At 44.7% G+C, this 14,560-nt stretch overlaps 1 pseudogene across 1 annotated transcript; it reads left to right on the top strand.

Moving 5' to 3' along the window:
* Window positions 1–7,730: 7,730 nt before the first annotated feature.
* Window positions 7,731–9,187, top strand: LOC309632261 (protein S100-A10 pseudogene; annotated as a pseudogene). The gene has a single exon. The product of its transcript is annotated as a protein S100-A10 pseudogene (transcript).
* Window positions 9,188–14,560: the final 5,373 nt, after the last annotated feature.

Raw genomic sequence — 14,560 nt, 5'->3', positions numbered from 1 at the left:
TGAAGGTTTTGAACTACCTACAGAAAAACAAGAAACTTTTGAACCGAAGAACATAGGTCTTCTTTACCTGTTTAAATTAAAGAGAAATGCATGTGCCTGGACACCAGGGAATTTAGGGCGACAAATGGAGGAAAAAATACCAGGGTCCTCCCAGCATCTCAAATTCTCTAGTAGTCTAGGAATATGAATACCAAAGGCCTTTGGGCTTGTGGGGAGTCTGGAGCTCTCCCAGTGCCCATGCTGATAATTTGGGTTTCCTCCCAGGTTTCTACCCAAACACATTCCTCAGGAAATATCTGGATGGCTATGGGGACTGTTGAGTCACTGAATAGGGTGCAACCCTCTGCCTCTCCCATAGCCGGCAGACACTCCCATCACTTGCTGCCTCTGAGGGCAGCCTTCTCTGCCTGCCTCTGGGGTGAGGATGGCGCCAGAGCATCTGCCCAGCTGCCGGGAGCTGTGGCCTCCATCTCAGCCTGCCTGCCTCGGGCGCCCCAGGTCAGGAGCTGGGAGATGGGAACACCGCAGTAAAAGATGGGAGACGATCCTTCCACTCTGCTTTCAGTGGGGAATCAAGCCAAGGATCTAAACAAGATGTTAACCTTCATTAGACCATGTGCAATTTTAAATATCCTATTCCTAGATGCTCCATCGTGCTCTCCACTAGGGATGATTTGCTATGATCCCCCAAAGCCATTCTTTCCAAGTTATCTTTATTGACTTGCACTGTGGACCCAGCAGGAGCTTAGGTGGATATTTTTCAGACAGAGCCTCTTGTTGCAATAATACAGTTGGATCTGTCCCATCCGCATCTGTGATCTGTGTGAAGGGGTGCTCGCCCAGGACAAGTACCACAGAAGTCATGTTCTTGGATGGGGGAGGGGAGGGCAGGACCCTCCTCCGCCTTCTTGCAAGCTTGGCTCTTTTGCTAGGAATGGGGGAATTAACGGAAAAACTGAGATCAATAGGTGATCTTTTATTTAAAAACAGAACAAAACAAAAACAAACCTTTTCTCCTAAAGTTCCTATGCAGATACAAAGTGTGTTAAGGAAACTGCCCCCAGCAGTATACATTACTGCCCTGCCCACCGACCCCTATTCTGTGGCCCATTCTCTTTCCTCCTACCGAGAATGCCTCCCTGCCCCCAGTTTCTACCTCTCTAGAGTCAGCTTGTCCTTCAGTTCCCAGTTTAAGTCCCAATTTCTCTGAGAAGTTTTTCAGCCCCAGTCCACACAGATTCCTCATTTCAATCTTGTTTTGCCAACAAATTGGTACGATCCTTCATCAGGATCCATGTATCCAGCATCTAAAGTGTTCTTCCTGGGGTGCATCAGAATAGGAATAAGACAGGATAGCATTAAGAGAAAACCTTGGGGGCAGGAAATAATAGCGAGTTCAACCCTGACCCAAAAGACCTCTCTGGATCCTAAGCATTTACAATCTCATGGATTCAACTCTTGACAAGGTTCACAGTGAGAAGCACATATTTGAGAAGCTGAAAAAGAAAAAGCCTTTGGGGCTTCCCTGGTAGCGCAGTGGTTGAGAGTCCGCCTGCCAATGCAGGGGACACGGGTTCGAGCCCTGGTCCGGGAGGATCCCACATGCCGCGGAGCAATTAGGCCCGTGAGCCACAATTACTGAGCCTGCGTGTCTGGAGCCTGCAAGCCACAACTACTGAAGCCGGCGTGCCACAACTACTGAAGCCCATGCGTCTGGAGCCTGTGCTCCGCAACAAGAGAAGCCACCACAACGAGAAACCTGCGCAATGCAACGAAGATTGGCCCCCGCTTGCCGCAATTAGAGAAGGCCCACGTGCAGCAAGGAAGACCCAACACAGACAAAATTAAAATAAATAAATTTATTAAAAAAAAAAAAAAAAAAGAAAAAGCCTTTGAAGGTGATCCTGGCCCATTGCCATGTGAGACAGGTGGGGAGGGATTATACAGGGGCAAGAACCTGGGTATCCTATTCTGGCTCAGGAAACGGGGCATGTTTGGAGGGTGAGTGTGAATGTCCGGGCATCTGAAAGGTGTAAGAATTGGGGGAACTCAGTACGGGGATAGTAGGTGGAAGGAAGCTAGTCCTACAAATCCACAGTGGGTAGGATGATGCAGGGATGCTCCCAGAGATGGTACCCAGCCAATGAGATGAACCAGTGTGGGAAAAGGCAGGATGGATTATAGATTGGCTCAAGACCTGGGTTGTAACTCTTTGTTAACCAGCAGTGTGACTTTTTATGAGCCAAGAAACCTGAAATCTTAATTTCTTTATCTGGATAAAGGAGGTGAAAAAAATCCTTAACTAGATTATAGTTTAAACTTTCCACCCCTGGAAGGTCATTGTCACAATTCTGTGACTATCCGGGACAAGCGCAAGTAGCACAAGCCGCTCATTTTCCAACAGAAGTGGAGGAAGGAGCATACAACAGCATGGGAAGCTGCATGTGAAGGAATTCTGGGGACTGCAGCTCCGTAAACAAGTGTTTACTGGGCACTTTGTGCAAAGCTCATTCATTCTGAGGGAAACTGGGGCCAAAAATAATATTAGGCATTTCAGAATGGCCATAACTCTGATATCTTTTCCTTTTTAAAAACTTTTTACTGTGCTCAATCCTGTTCATTAGATCAGCCTGCTAAGCGTAACCTTCAGTCTCACAAAGTTAGAAGACAGCTTCATTGATGCATTCTTCTAAAAAGGCATTTTGTGAAGGTTCATACTATCAAGCCATAATTTTTTATCACCTCTCATGTATAAAGCAAAGTATACTTTCACTACCAAAGACTTTCTAATTAAAACACCACTTAGTACCCATTTAGAGCTGACATTTTTAAAAACTCCCTAGGCTGAACTTTTAAAAACTATGACTTCACCCTCTCCAAGGTTCAGAGTAACTTTCAATCATTTTTAAGCATCAGTCTGCAAAACATATGAGTGTGATCCAGTCTCATTAGCAAACCCTAAGCAAACGCATACAAGATACTGGATAATGTTTTGCAACCCACCGGCAGCTTCCTTTGGTTCCCTATGCTTATCAGATCATGTAAAAAAAACCATCCAAAATCAGTCTCAGAAATATGTAGGGTGTCAAGATGACATGTACAAACGCTCCTATTAAAGTCTGGACCCAGACCTAAATGTTCACCTGTTTGGATCCAGGGGCTTGAATCAATTGCATGTACATAAACACCCACAAGGACAAGTGCACCTTTCTGGAGGAGCCAGCCGGCCGGCAAGGTGAGAAGGTCAGCCCCGCCCCTCCACAGCGTTGAGTCGACTCACCCTCGGAGGGAGATGGGCACCCAGACACACGACGTCCCCACTCCCGGAACACGCGCGCCGCCGGAGGGCTTGACAGCGGTGGCAGCGGTCACCGGCCTCGCGTGCCAACGAGAGTGCGGACCGTGTCTCGGCCCGGGCCAGACAGACCCAGCACCTCGGCACAGGCGCAGGGACCAATCGCAGTGTGTCACCGGGCCCACAGCCAATGGGGACGCGCGGTGGCCAGCCAATGAGGGTGCAGGCAGTGGAAGAAACAGTGTAACATTTTGTCTGAAGGCGGCACAAGAAGGCGGGGAGAGAGGGGGAGGGGCAGGGCTGAACTTCTCACCTTTGCCCATGGCTCCTTTCCAAGCAGAGGCCCAGGGGGCAGGGAGGGGATACCTGTGTCACCTCAGGTACCCCAAACGGCTTGTATGTGCCCACAGAGAACTGAACGGATGTCCTCCGACTGGGTCTGCTCTCCTGACCTGGAACCCCAGTATCTTCATCCCTCAGACGGGGCTCTGACACCTGCCTTACGGGGTTATCCTGAGACTTAGAGAAGAGGAGGTCAATAAAGGGTCAAGAGCAGAGGCTCCCTGTCTCAGGGGAAAAGACGAGAGCATGCAGGTGTGAGGAAATAGACGCATAAAAGGGGGAACCCGGGAATGATGTTTTAAACTAGGGAAGAAGAAATGGGGGTGGGGCTTAAGAGGGGCTGAAGAGGCAGAAGAGGCCTTTAAAGGTGGGATCAAAATAGCAAGAAGAAAAGAGAAAAGGTGCTGACTCTTTGAGACAAGAGGAAACAGATATTCTTCCAGCTTAGGGAAAAAAATTCATTTTCCCCCAAATATAGATAGACTCATGTGTCTAGGTTTCTTTTTGCTTGAGTTCTTGCACCCCTGAATGTTTCAGGATGTGGTGTTCCCACACCTTCAGTTTTACCCTAGGACGCAGCAGCCAGGCCAGGTGCCCCTTGCTGTTCTCTGACCTGGGGCAAGCTGCTTCACCCCGGGGTGAACCTGAGGTCACACGGCCTCGCTGAAGCATCCTGGGCCTGGTGGCACTCAGATTGGGATTCTGATCCAGGATGCACCTCAAAGTGACCGTGAGGATCATGAGTTCTACCTAAAGCAGACAAATAGGGTACCTGGCACGCGGTGGACACTCCTGAAATTCAGCTTCGGATTTTGGTGGAACATTAAATTAAACTTTGTGTTGTGTAGAAAGAAACTGCCACATGGAAAGCACCCAGTAGGAGCAAATTCTCCTTCTCCTTTTCAAGGTGAATGAAAAATGTTCATTTTAAAATCAAATTCTGCCTAGGTTGAGGCCCTGTCCCTTCTGGCTGTCCGTGACCCAGGGTCACCGAGGGTCCCTGAGGAGCGGCTTTTCTCCCCTCCCCCACTCTCTGGTTTCTCTTCCCTGGCCCTGCTCCTTGCCTCCCACCACCAGCCTCAGAGTTGCTGAGACCCCCTGGGAGCAGAGGGCATTCAGGAGTCTGTGTACCTCTGTCTTGGAGAGCCTTACGTTTGCACCGAGAGGGCACACAGAGGTCCAGGAACCAACCTGCCTGGCCTTCATCTAGTCACCCCCTCCCCCCATCAACCACCACCCCACACTCATCTGCCTCACTGGATGAGGCCCACTGGGGAGCAGATCTGCACCCAGAAGAAATGCAGTCCTGGGGTGGGATGTTGCTAAGAGGCTTCCTTACCTGCCGCAGCCTGATTTCTTTATAGAAAGTGAAGATCTCTGGTCCACTTCAGTCAACCTTCCCCGCAGCTGTGAGGCAGGAGGCTCTGCTCATGAACCCTGGGACCTCCGGGTGGCCTCTCACCAGCTTTGGATACAATCAGAGTTCTCCACGGCAACAGCCAACACACCCCATCACCTTCTGACCCTGACCCCTCCCTCACAGTATCAGAGATCCTGCCCTGTACATGCCTCCGCATGGTAACATAGATCCTGCCTCCAATGCCAGCCCCCTAAGTAGCATAGATTCCGCCCTGAAATACCCCTGCCCTCCACCAGTCTGAGAGCACTTCCTCCCCTCAGATCCAGCTCCACACCTGTCCCAACGGGGAGCTAACATTCTTGCATTAATGCCAACCCAGTATGGCCACCTGTGTTCTGTGTCCTCGGCCTTAACTTTCTGGTTGGAGAAACAGCCTTTTTCACTTGTTCTCCATTGTTGCGGATGACGTATTTAAGATCATTTAAAAATAAAAACGGAGGAACTGTGGTTCAGGCGTCTCCAATGGAGCCGGGTGGCCATTGTGGATGTGGTTTCAGACACATTCTTGCATCAACTCCTGAATTTTCTGAACTATCTCAAACTCAAGGACATCATCAGCTGTTTTCAAAACAATATCTGCTAGCAGCTGCTAGTTGCAACCTTATGGTCTCAGGGTCTCCCCTAGTAACTATGCAACCATTTTGGGCCCCAACCAATCCGTGCTTAACAAGCACCCTTACTTTGTGCCAGCTCCAATCCTAATTCTTGGCAAACAACTTATGTAATTTTATGGGTTTTGCGTATATAAGCCTCCTTCATTTTGTGGTCCAGTGGAACACAATTCAAGTGCTTTTTGAATCTGTGTCTCCTGGGCTACAGTCCTCATTTTGGCTCACATGAAACTCTCCTCTATCCCTTATTATAAATTGTTTATTGATTATTTACATCAACATTGTTTTCCATCCATTTCATGTGATGAAAGGCAGGGGGTCTCAGACTCTATCTCCTCCAAACAAAATAAGAGAGATGGATCGTGTATTGAGCACCTACTATGTTCCTAATCCTTGTGGATGACCTTGTGAAGAGTCTTCTCTTGCTCATTTTATAGATGGGGAAGCCAGCTCAGAGAAGGGCAGTGACCTGCCTAAGGTCTAAACACCTAAAGTTCTCTCTGGTCTTCTGCTCACCACGCCTCCTTGGGTGGCATTTAGTGAAAGGAATATTAACTATCTTTGACCAGAGAGAAATTTGCACGATTTTGTAAGTTTCAGAGCAAAAGACCTTCAGCTGTGAACTGAGGTCTGTGGACAGTAGCTTATAGGGAGGGATGAGGAAGGCAGAGATCCATGGAGAGGTACATTCTCTGACTCCAGTTATGAGCTCCCAGCACTTCTGCTAAGAGGAACTTTGGATGCAATCTCAGATGGGCTTTTGCCCTCCATTTCCTTTGCACAAGGCCAGATTCTGGCTTCCAGGAGAGGCTGGGAATATAGTAGCCTCCTTTATGGGGAGCAGGTATTGCTGCGTCAGCATGGCTGGGCACTTTCTGCTGTAGAAGGGCAGATATATGACTACCAAGACATGTCCCAGGGTGAGAGTACCCATCCTCCCCTGACCTCTAGAGTAAAACTCCCAAAGGCTCAGGGCCTGTCATCATGACTCAACACCAAGGGACCTCCTTCTGGGGTTTCTGTTTTAAGGGTTTAATGTATATGAAAGTGTTTTGAAATGTAGAAAGAGCTATACAAATACTGATATAGAAAGTTGAGGCTTGAAACTATAAAATTCCTAGAAGAAGACATATGGGAAAATCTTCATAACATTGGTTTTGGCAATGATTTCATGGATATGACACTGAAAGAACAGGCAACGAAAGCCAAAATAGACATCAAACTAAAAGCCTTCTGCACAACAAAGGAAACACTCAACAGGGTAAAAATGCACCCCAGAGAATGGGAGAAAGTATTTGCAAATCTTATGTCTCATAAGGGGTAATATCCAAAATATGTAAGGGACTCCTACTACCCAATAGCAAAAAAACAAATAAACTTTTTAATAAACGGGCAAAGGACTTGAACTGAGGTTTTTGAAAAGAAGACATACAAATGGCCAACAGCTATATGAAAAGGTGCTCAGCACCACTAATCATCAGGGAAATGCAAACCAAAACCACAATGAGATATCACATCATACCTGTTAGGATGGCCATTATCAAACAAACAAAGTCTGGCAAGGATGTAGAGAAATTGGAACCCTGTGCACTGTTTCTGGGATAGTAAAATGGTGCAACTATTAGGGAAAACAGTATGGAGGTTCCTAAAAAAATTAAAAATAGAACTAACATATGATCCAGCAATCCCACTTCTAGGTATTTATCTGAAAGAACTGAAAGCAGGATCTTTTTTTTTTTTTTTTGAAACATTTATATTAACATATTTCCATACAAATAACCCAATGAAAGTTTAGTATTAGTTGTTTTGTTTGTTTGTTTTTTTATACTGCAGGTTCTTATTAGGCATCAATTTTATACACATCAGTGTATACATGTCAATCCCAATCGCCCAATTCAGCACACCACCATCCCCACCCCACCGCAGTTTTCCCCCCTTGGCGTCTATATGTCTGTTCTCTACATCTGTGTCTCAACTTCTGCCCTGCAAACCGGCTCATCTGTACCATTTTTCTAGGTTCCACATACATGCGTTAATATACGATATTTGTTTTTCTCTGAAAGCATGATCTTAAAAAGATGTCTGCACGCATGTTCATTTCAGCATTATGCACAATAGCCAAGAGGTGGAAGCAACCTAAATGTCCATCGACAGATGAATGAATAAAGAAAATGTGGTATATACATACAATGGAATATCATTCAGTCATAAAAAAGATGGATAAACCTTGAGGACATTATGCTAAGTGAAACAAACCAGTCACAGAATGAGAAATACTGCATGATTCTACTTATATGAGGCATCTAGAGTAATCAACCTCATAGAAACAGAGAGTAGAGTGGTGGTTGCCAGGGGCTGGGGGAGTTGCCAGAGGGAAATGGGGAATTGCTGTTTAATGGGTATAGAGTGTCAGTCATGGATGAAAAATTTCTAGAAATCCCTGTACAACATTGTACATATAGTTAACAATATAGTACTGTACACTTATGAATTTGTTGAGGGTAAATCTCATTTTATGTGTGTGTGTTTTTAACCACAATTGAAAAAAAAAAAAAAGAGGCTAAGTGATTTACTCAAAATTCAAAAGCTAATCAATGTGGTCTCATTTTGGGTTTTTTCCCATTATTATAGCGTAACTCATGAAACTTTGTGGTCAAATATATTCTTTACTCATTCAATAATTTTTTTTTTTTGGCCACACTGCATGGCGTGCGGGATCTTAGTTCCCTGACCAGGGATCAAATCTGCACCCCCTGCAGCGGAAGCATGTTGCCCTAACCACTGGACTGCCTGGGAATTCCCCATTAAAGAAATATTTATTGCATGTCCACTATGTGCCAAACATTGTTTTAGGTGCTGGAGATATGACAATGAACAAAACAGACATAAGTGCTGATCCTTGTTGAATTTTAATTCTAGTCCTGGGAAGATTAAAAAAAAAAAAAAAGACAAATGTGTTTATAGTATATTAGAAGGTGATAAACTAAGCCCGCATCCCAGCTAGCCAAGTGACCCCTCCACACCTTCCGCTAAGGTTTCAACAGACCTCACTGAAAGGCCATGTCAAATGGAACATGCCATGGAAACCATGATGCTCACGTTTCACAAATTGCTGGGGATAAAGTCTACTCTACAAAGGAGGACCTGAGGATACTCATGGAAAAGGAGTTCCCTGGATTTTTGGAAAATCAAAATATTGAAGGACCTGGACCAGTAGTAAGATGGTTAAGTGGACATCCAGAGCTTCTTTTTGCTAAATGCTGGGCTCACTATTGCATGCGATGACTATTTTGTGGTACACATGAAGCAGAAGGGAAAGAAGAAGGCAGCACGGAGCAATTACTCCCACCATGATTAGAGTTCTCCCGCTGGGGCGCTTAAGGAATCTGTCCCATAGCTTCCCCCTGTATAAGGATTTCATGAGCAGATAGGGCCCCTTAGAAAACGTACAAATAAAATCCAACTCCCACTTGACAAGCAGAGAAAGCAGAGTCAGTTAAAGCCAGATAAGCTTTTTTTTTTTTTTATTAATTGTTTCTCTTCATTAAGCCCAGCTTTTTTTTTTTTTTTTTAAAGATTTATTTATTGATTGATTGTTATGTTGGGTCTTCATTTCTGTGCTAGGGCTTTCTCTAGTTGTGGCAAGTGGGGGCCACTCTTCATCGCGGTGCGCAGGCCCCTCAGTATCGCGGCCTCTCTCGTTGCAGAGCACAGGCTCCAGACGCGCAGGCTCAGTAGTTGTGGCTCACGGGCCTAGTTGCTCCATGGCATGTGGGATCTTCCCAGACCAGGGCTCGAACCCGTGTCCCCTGCATTAGCAGGCAGATTCTCAACCACTGCGCCACCAGGGAAGCCCCCAGATAAGCTTTTTTTAAAAAATAAATTTATTTATTTATTTATGGCTGCATTGGGTCTTCGTTGCTGTGCGCACGCTTTCTCTAGTTGTGGCGAGCGGGGGCTACTCTTCGTTGCTGTGCACGGGCTTCTCATTGCGGTGGCTTCTCTTGTTGCGGAGCATGGGCTCTAGGCGCGCGGGCTTCAGTAGTTGTGGCTCGCAGGCTCTAGAGCACAGACTCAGTAGTTGTGGCGCACGGGCTTTGTTGCTCCGCGACATGTGAGATCTTCCTGGACCAGGGATTGAACCCATGTCCCCTGCATTGGCAGGCGGATTCTTAACCACTGCGCCACCAGGGAAGTCCCAGATAAGCTTTTGATTTTTATATTGGTCACATCCTCTTGCCCTCAATAAACAACTTCCTTTTTTTCGTTCCTAAAAAGATGGTGATATGATAAATGCTAAGAAGGAAAATAAAGCAGGGGAGGGAGATAGGGAGTACAGGGGGAGGCGGTCCACTTTAAATAGGTAGAGGGCATAGCAAATGCAAAACCCCTTGGGCGGGGTTGTGTCAAGTGCAGAGCAAGGCATCCCTGTGGCTGGAGCAGAGCGAGAGAGTGAGTGAGGAGGAGGATGGTGAGAGATGAGGTTAGAGGAGCAAAGGGCAGGGGGCAGGGCTTTCCTGGGACCTCTCTGGCTGCCGTATCAAGAAGAGGCAGTGAGGAAGTGATGGGGGAAGCCTGGAGGCGAGTTAAGCCCTTACAATAACACAGGTGAGAAAATATGAGAGCTGGTGGTGGACGAGGTTAGAAATCACTAGATATTGAAGACAAAGCCCACAGAATATCCTGATGGGTTGATGGTGGGAGGACACCACAGAAAGAGGGGAGTCAAAGGTGTCTCCCTGGTTTTGACCCTGGAGAGCTGGAAGGATGAAATGAAAGGATGAGGAAGACCATGGGTCAGGCAGGTTCAGTTCTTGTAAATCAAATCATTGGTCAACTCCTTTATTCACTTGCTACATAAAATGAATTTTAATTATACAAAGAATACACATTCCCCTTGTAAAAATGAAAACATTTGAGCCCACCTTGGTCTTCTCTCCACCTTTATAGATGTAACTACTGTTATTTGTTTGGTATGAATGCTCCCAGATCCTTTGCTAGATGTTTACGTACCTATAGGTATTCCCTTGGAAAATATAGTTTTGTGAGTTCTGGAAGGAAAGAACTTTACATAAATACATCACTCTGCAACTTGCTGTTTTCATTCAATAATATGAGTTGGAAATGAGTTCATATTTGTACATAGAGATCTACCTCATTTGTTTTCATGGCTGCATAATATTCCTTATGTTAGACAACTTTAAAGGTATGGTGAATTCATTTGAAAGTGGAGAAAACTTTTGCAAGGTGTATTAGTCAGGGTTCTTCAGAGAATCAGAATATATTTATACAGGGGCGGAGAGAGGTGCGGGGGACAGGCAGGGGAAGCTGCCCTAATTATTGCAGAAGGTAGAAACAGGATTGCAGAGAGCAAGGAGTTGTTTTTTAGGAAACGTGGCAACAGAGATGGGATTCCCCCATGCTGTCCTCAACTCAGTGTTTGCGAAGGCATATTTCTTATTAACCTAGGAGACGTGAATTGTTCCAGCAGTGAAAGTGAATGATTTTATGGACTCATAAACTCATGGATTCCTGCTGCTGGCAGTCTCATGCCATTATTGGCGGTTTACTGCCCTGTGCAAATGGGGACTTTGTTGCCACGTGGGGTGGAAGGCACAGGGCTGGAGGCAGGCAGTTCTCACTCTAATCTGAGCTACTCCTCAAGAGATATGATCACGGGACTTCCCTGGTGGTGCATTAGTTAAGAATCCGCCTGCCAATTCAGGGGACACCGGTTCGAGCCCTGGTCTAGGAAGATCCCACATGCCGCGGAGCAACTAAGCCTGTGCGCCACAACTACTGAGCCTGTGCTCTAGAGCTCCCGAGCCACAACTACTGAGCCCACATGCCACAACTGCTGAAGCCCGCGCACCTAGAGCCCCTGCTCTGCAACAAGAGAAGCCACCGCAGTGAGAAGCCCATGCACCGCAGCGAAGAGTAGCCCCCGCTCTCAGCAACTAGAGAAAGCCCACGTTCAGCAACAAAGATCCAACGCAGCCAAAAATAAATAAAAATAAAAATAAATAAATTTATTTAAAAAAAAGGAGATATGTGGTCTGGGAGAAGGTGGATCACTTTCAGTCCTTGGGGTAATCTTAGAGATAATCTCTAAACAGACAGACCAAGGTTCCCAGCAGGTGCCTTATACCAGCATGAGGCCCATGGGCTGTACGGGCTGGAAGGACCCCAGGGTTCTTTTTAACCCAAGGTCTTTATGTTGCAACTGAGGGAGCTGGACAACTTGATCATCAGAGTTCAGGTGTAAGGTCCTATCTTTTGTTCTGAAAACTGAATTGTATAAGCATAGGATTGGGAATTCCTAGTTTAGCATCAATTTATATTAAAAAGTTTTGGGTGGATAGTTGATAAAAGCTTTGTGTGAGTCGCCACTAAGATATGGTTATGAAAAATGAACATGCTATATTTAAAGACAGTCATTATATTTATAAAATAAAATTAATACATGTTCATGGTAGGGAATTTGAAAAATATTAAAAAGTATATAGACAAAGTCAGAAATCACCCATAAAATCTCTACTACCTAAAGCCAATAATTGTAAATATTTTGTGTGTACATATAGATCAAAAATATTATATAAAGCAATCATGTTGCATCTACAATTCTGTATTGCACTTAAAATTAAACTTTTTATTTTGAGATAATTGTAGATTCACATGCAGTTGTAAGGAATAATAAAGAGAGATCCCACGTACCCTCTACCAAGTTTTCCCCAATGGTAACATCTTGGAAAAACTATAGTACAATATCACAACCAGCATATTGACATTTATAATCCACTGATATTATTCAGATTTCCCTCTTTTACTTATACACATTTGTGAGTGTGTGTGTGTTTAGTTCTCTACAGTTTTATCACGTGTGTAGTTTCATGTATCCACAACTACAGTGAAACCCAGAATAGTTCCAGTACCACAAGGAGTTCTCATTTTGCCCTTTTATCATCACACCCCCTTACTCTCATACCCGCTCACTCATTCCTGACCCCTGGCAACCACTGATCTGTTCTCCATGTCTAAATTTTATCTTTTCAAAGATGTTATATAAATGAATCATAACTGCCTTTTGATATATATATATATATATATATATATATATATATATATATATATAAAACCTTTTAGAATTGTTTTTTTCCACTCAGCATAATTTCCTTGAGATCTGTCCAGTTGTGTATCACTAATTCACTTCTCTTTATTGCTGAGTACTATTCTGTGGTATGGATGTACCAGTTTGTTTAACTAGAGGAGGTGAGGTAGGTCAGCCATGTTGCCTGTTGTCGCTGTTTATTTTAGCCTCTACCAAAAAGAGTTGAAGGACATCCGGGTTGCTTCCAGTTTTTGGCAATTAAATAAAGCCGCTATGAGCACTCATGTACAAGTTTTTATGTGAAGATATGTTTTCATTTCTCTGGGACAGATGTCCAAGAGCTTGATTACTGGGTCATGTAGTAATTGTGTGTTTAATTTATAAGAAACTGCCTAAAATTTTTTTTGAAGTGTGAATCACACATTTTTTTTGTTTTGTTTTCTTTTGGCCACGCCACACAACTTGCAGGATCTTAGTCCTCAGACCAGGGACTGAATCCGTGCCCCCTGCCTCCTAACCACTGGACCACCAGGGAAGTCCCCGAATCACACATTTTTAACATGTAGTGTGAATATTTCTCTAAGTAATAAAGTAGGCTTTGCAAAAAAGATTTTAAATGACAACATTATATTGCATGGGACGGGTATAGCATAATTTATTTAAGCTTTTCCCTAATGTTGAACATTTTGGTTGTTTCAGATTTCTCTTTCCCTGTAGAAGTCATGATTAGACGCCTGCACGTGCAGTTGGTGTGAAGAACAGGCCGGCTGGAACTGTTCTTGCCGTGCCCGGTGATGAGAAGTTTCTGAAAGATTGATTTGTGCTAACTTCACTGCACAGGGGCCTGAAGGAGACATCAGAATGCCACCCTTTTTGTCGTTCAGTAAGAAATACAACTATCGCACACACAGGGAATGTGCATGGTAGCACTGGCATAAACGGCATCCCCTCTGGCCTGTGTTGGAAGGCTAACGTAATTGTAAACTCCTTTTTAGTTTACCAGGAGAAAGACACCAGAATGCCACAACTCTTCCTGTGGCCAAGTGCCAGGGTGATCAGGTGGTCCCCTGGTGAGCTTGGAACGAGGAAAAGGGTGGACTACCTCTAATGGCCCCATTTTCGTGGTCTAGTGCCTCCTTCTCATCTTGGAATGGTCTTGTCATAGAACAGAACTCAGGACATCTGCTGGCCGAGATGCACATGAGGGCTTCAATGGGCTCTGCCCATGGTCACTCTCTTGATTTCTGCATGTCTGTGTGCGAAACCTCTTCTGATGGGCACAATATTTATTTTGGGAATTGATGCCCTCAATCAAGTCCTGTGAGCCAGTAGCTTTTCTCTCTCCTTCCATTGACTTTGTCTTTGGTTTCTGATCCATTTTGGGTTGATTCTGCCGTTCAGCACTCAGTGGGAAATGCAGTTTCCTCATTCCTAAGTTCTTGGAGAATACTTCCCTGTGGCCTCTGAGTACTTATAGCTTCTACTATTGTAAATAACTTTCATTATTACAAATAACTTGCGCTTTTACAAACAACCCATTCTACGTGCATCTTGTTTTTTTAAAATTATTTCTTGAAGGGAAATTTTAGAAGCGTAGTCATTGGGTTCAAGAGTATGAACATTTTTTTTTGTTGGTGGCCGTGATCATTTATAATGCCATCCCTAGGAAAGTATAATAGCTCATTCTGGAGCTTTGTGAGAACTCCCACTTTACTTTATGTTTATCAACACTGGCCAGTAGATGTTTTAATGCAAATTTAGTAAGTGAAAAGGGCATCTGTTTT

Source organism: Balaenoptera borealis, assembly GCF_965194805.1.
Source record: "Balaenoptera borealis genome assembly, chromosome: 7".
In the NCBI taxonomy this organism is placed as follows: Eukaryota; Metazoa; Chordata; class Mammalia; order Artiodactyla; family Balaenopteridae; genus Balaenoptera; species Balaenoptera borealis.
The sequence above is the reverse complement of the archived record's forward strand: the minus strand, read 5'-3'. Positions and strand labels throughout refer to the sequence as shown.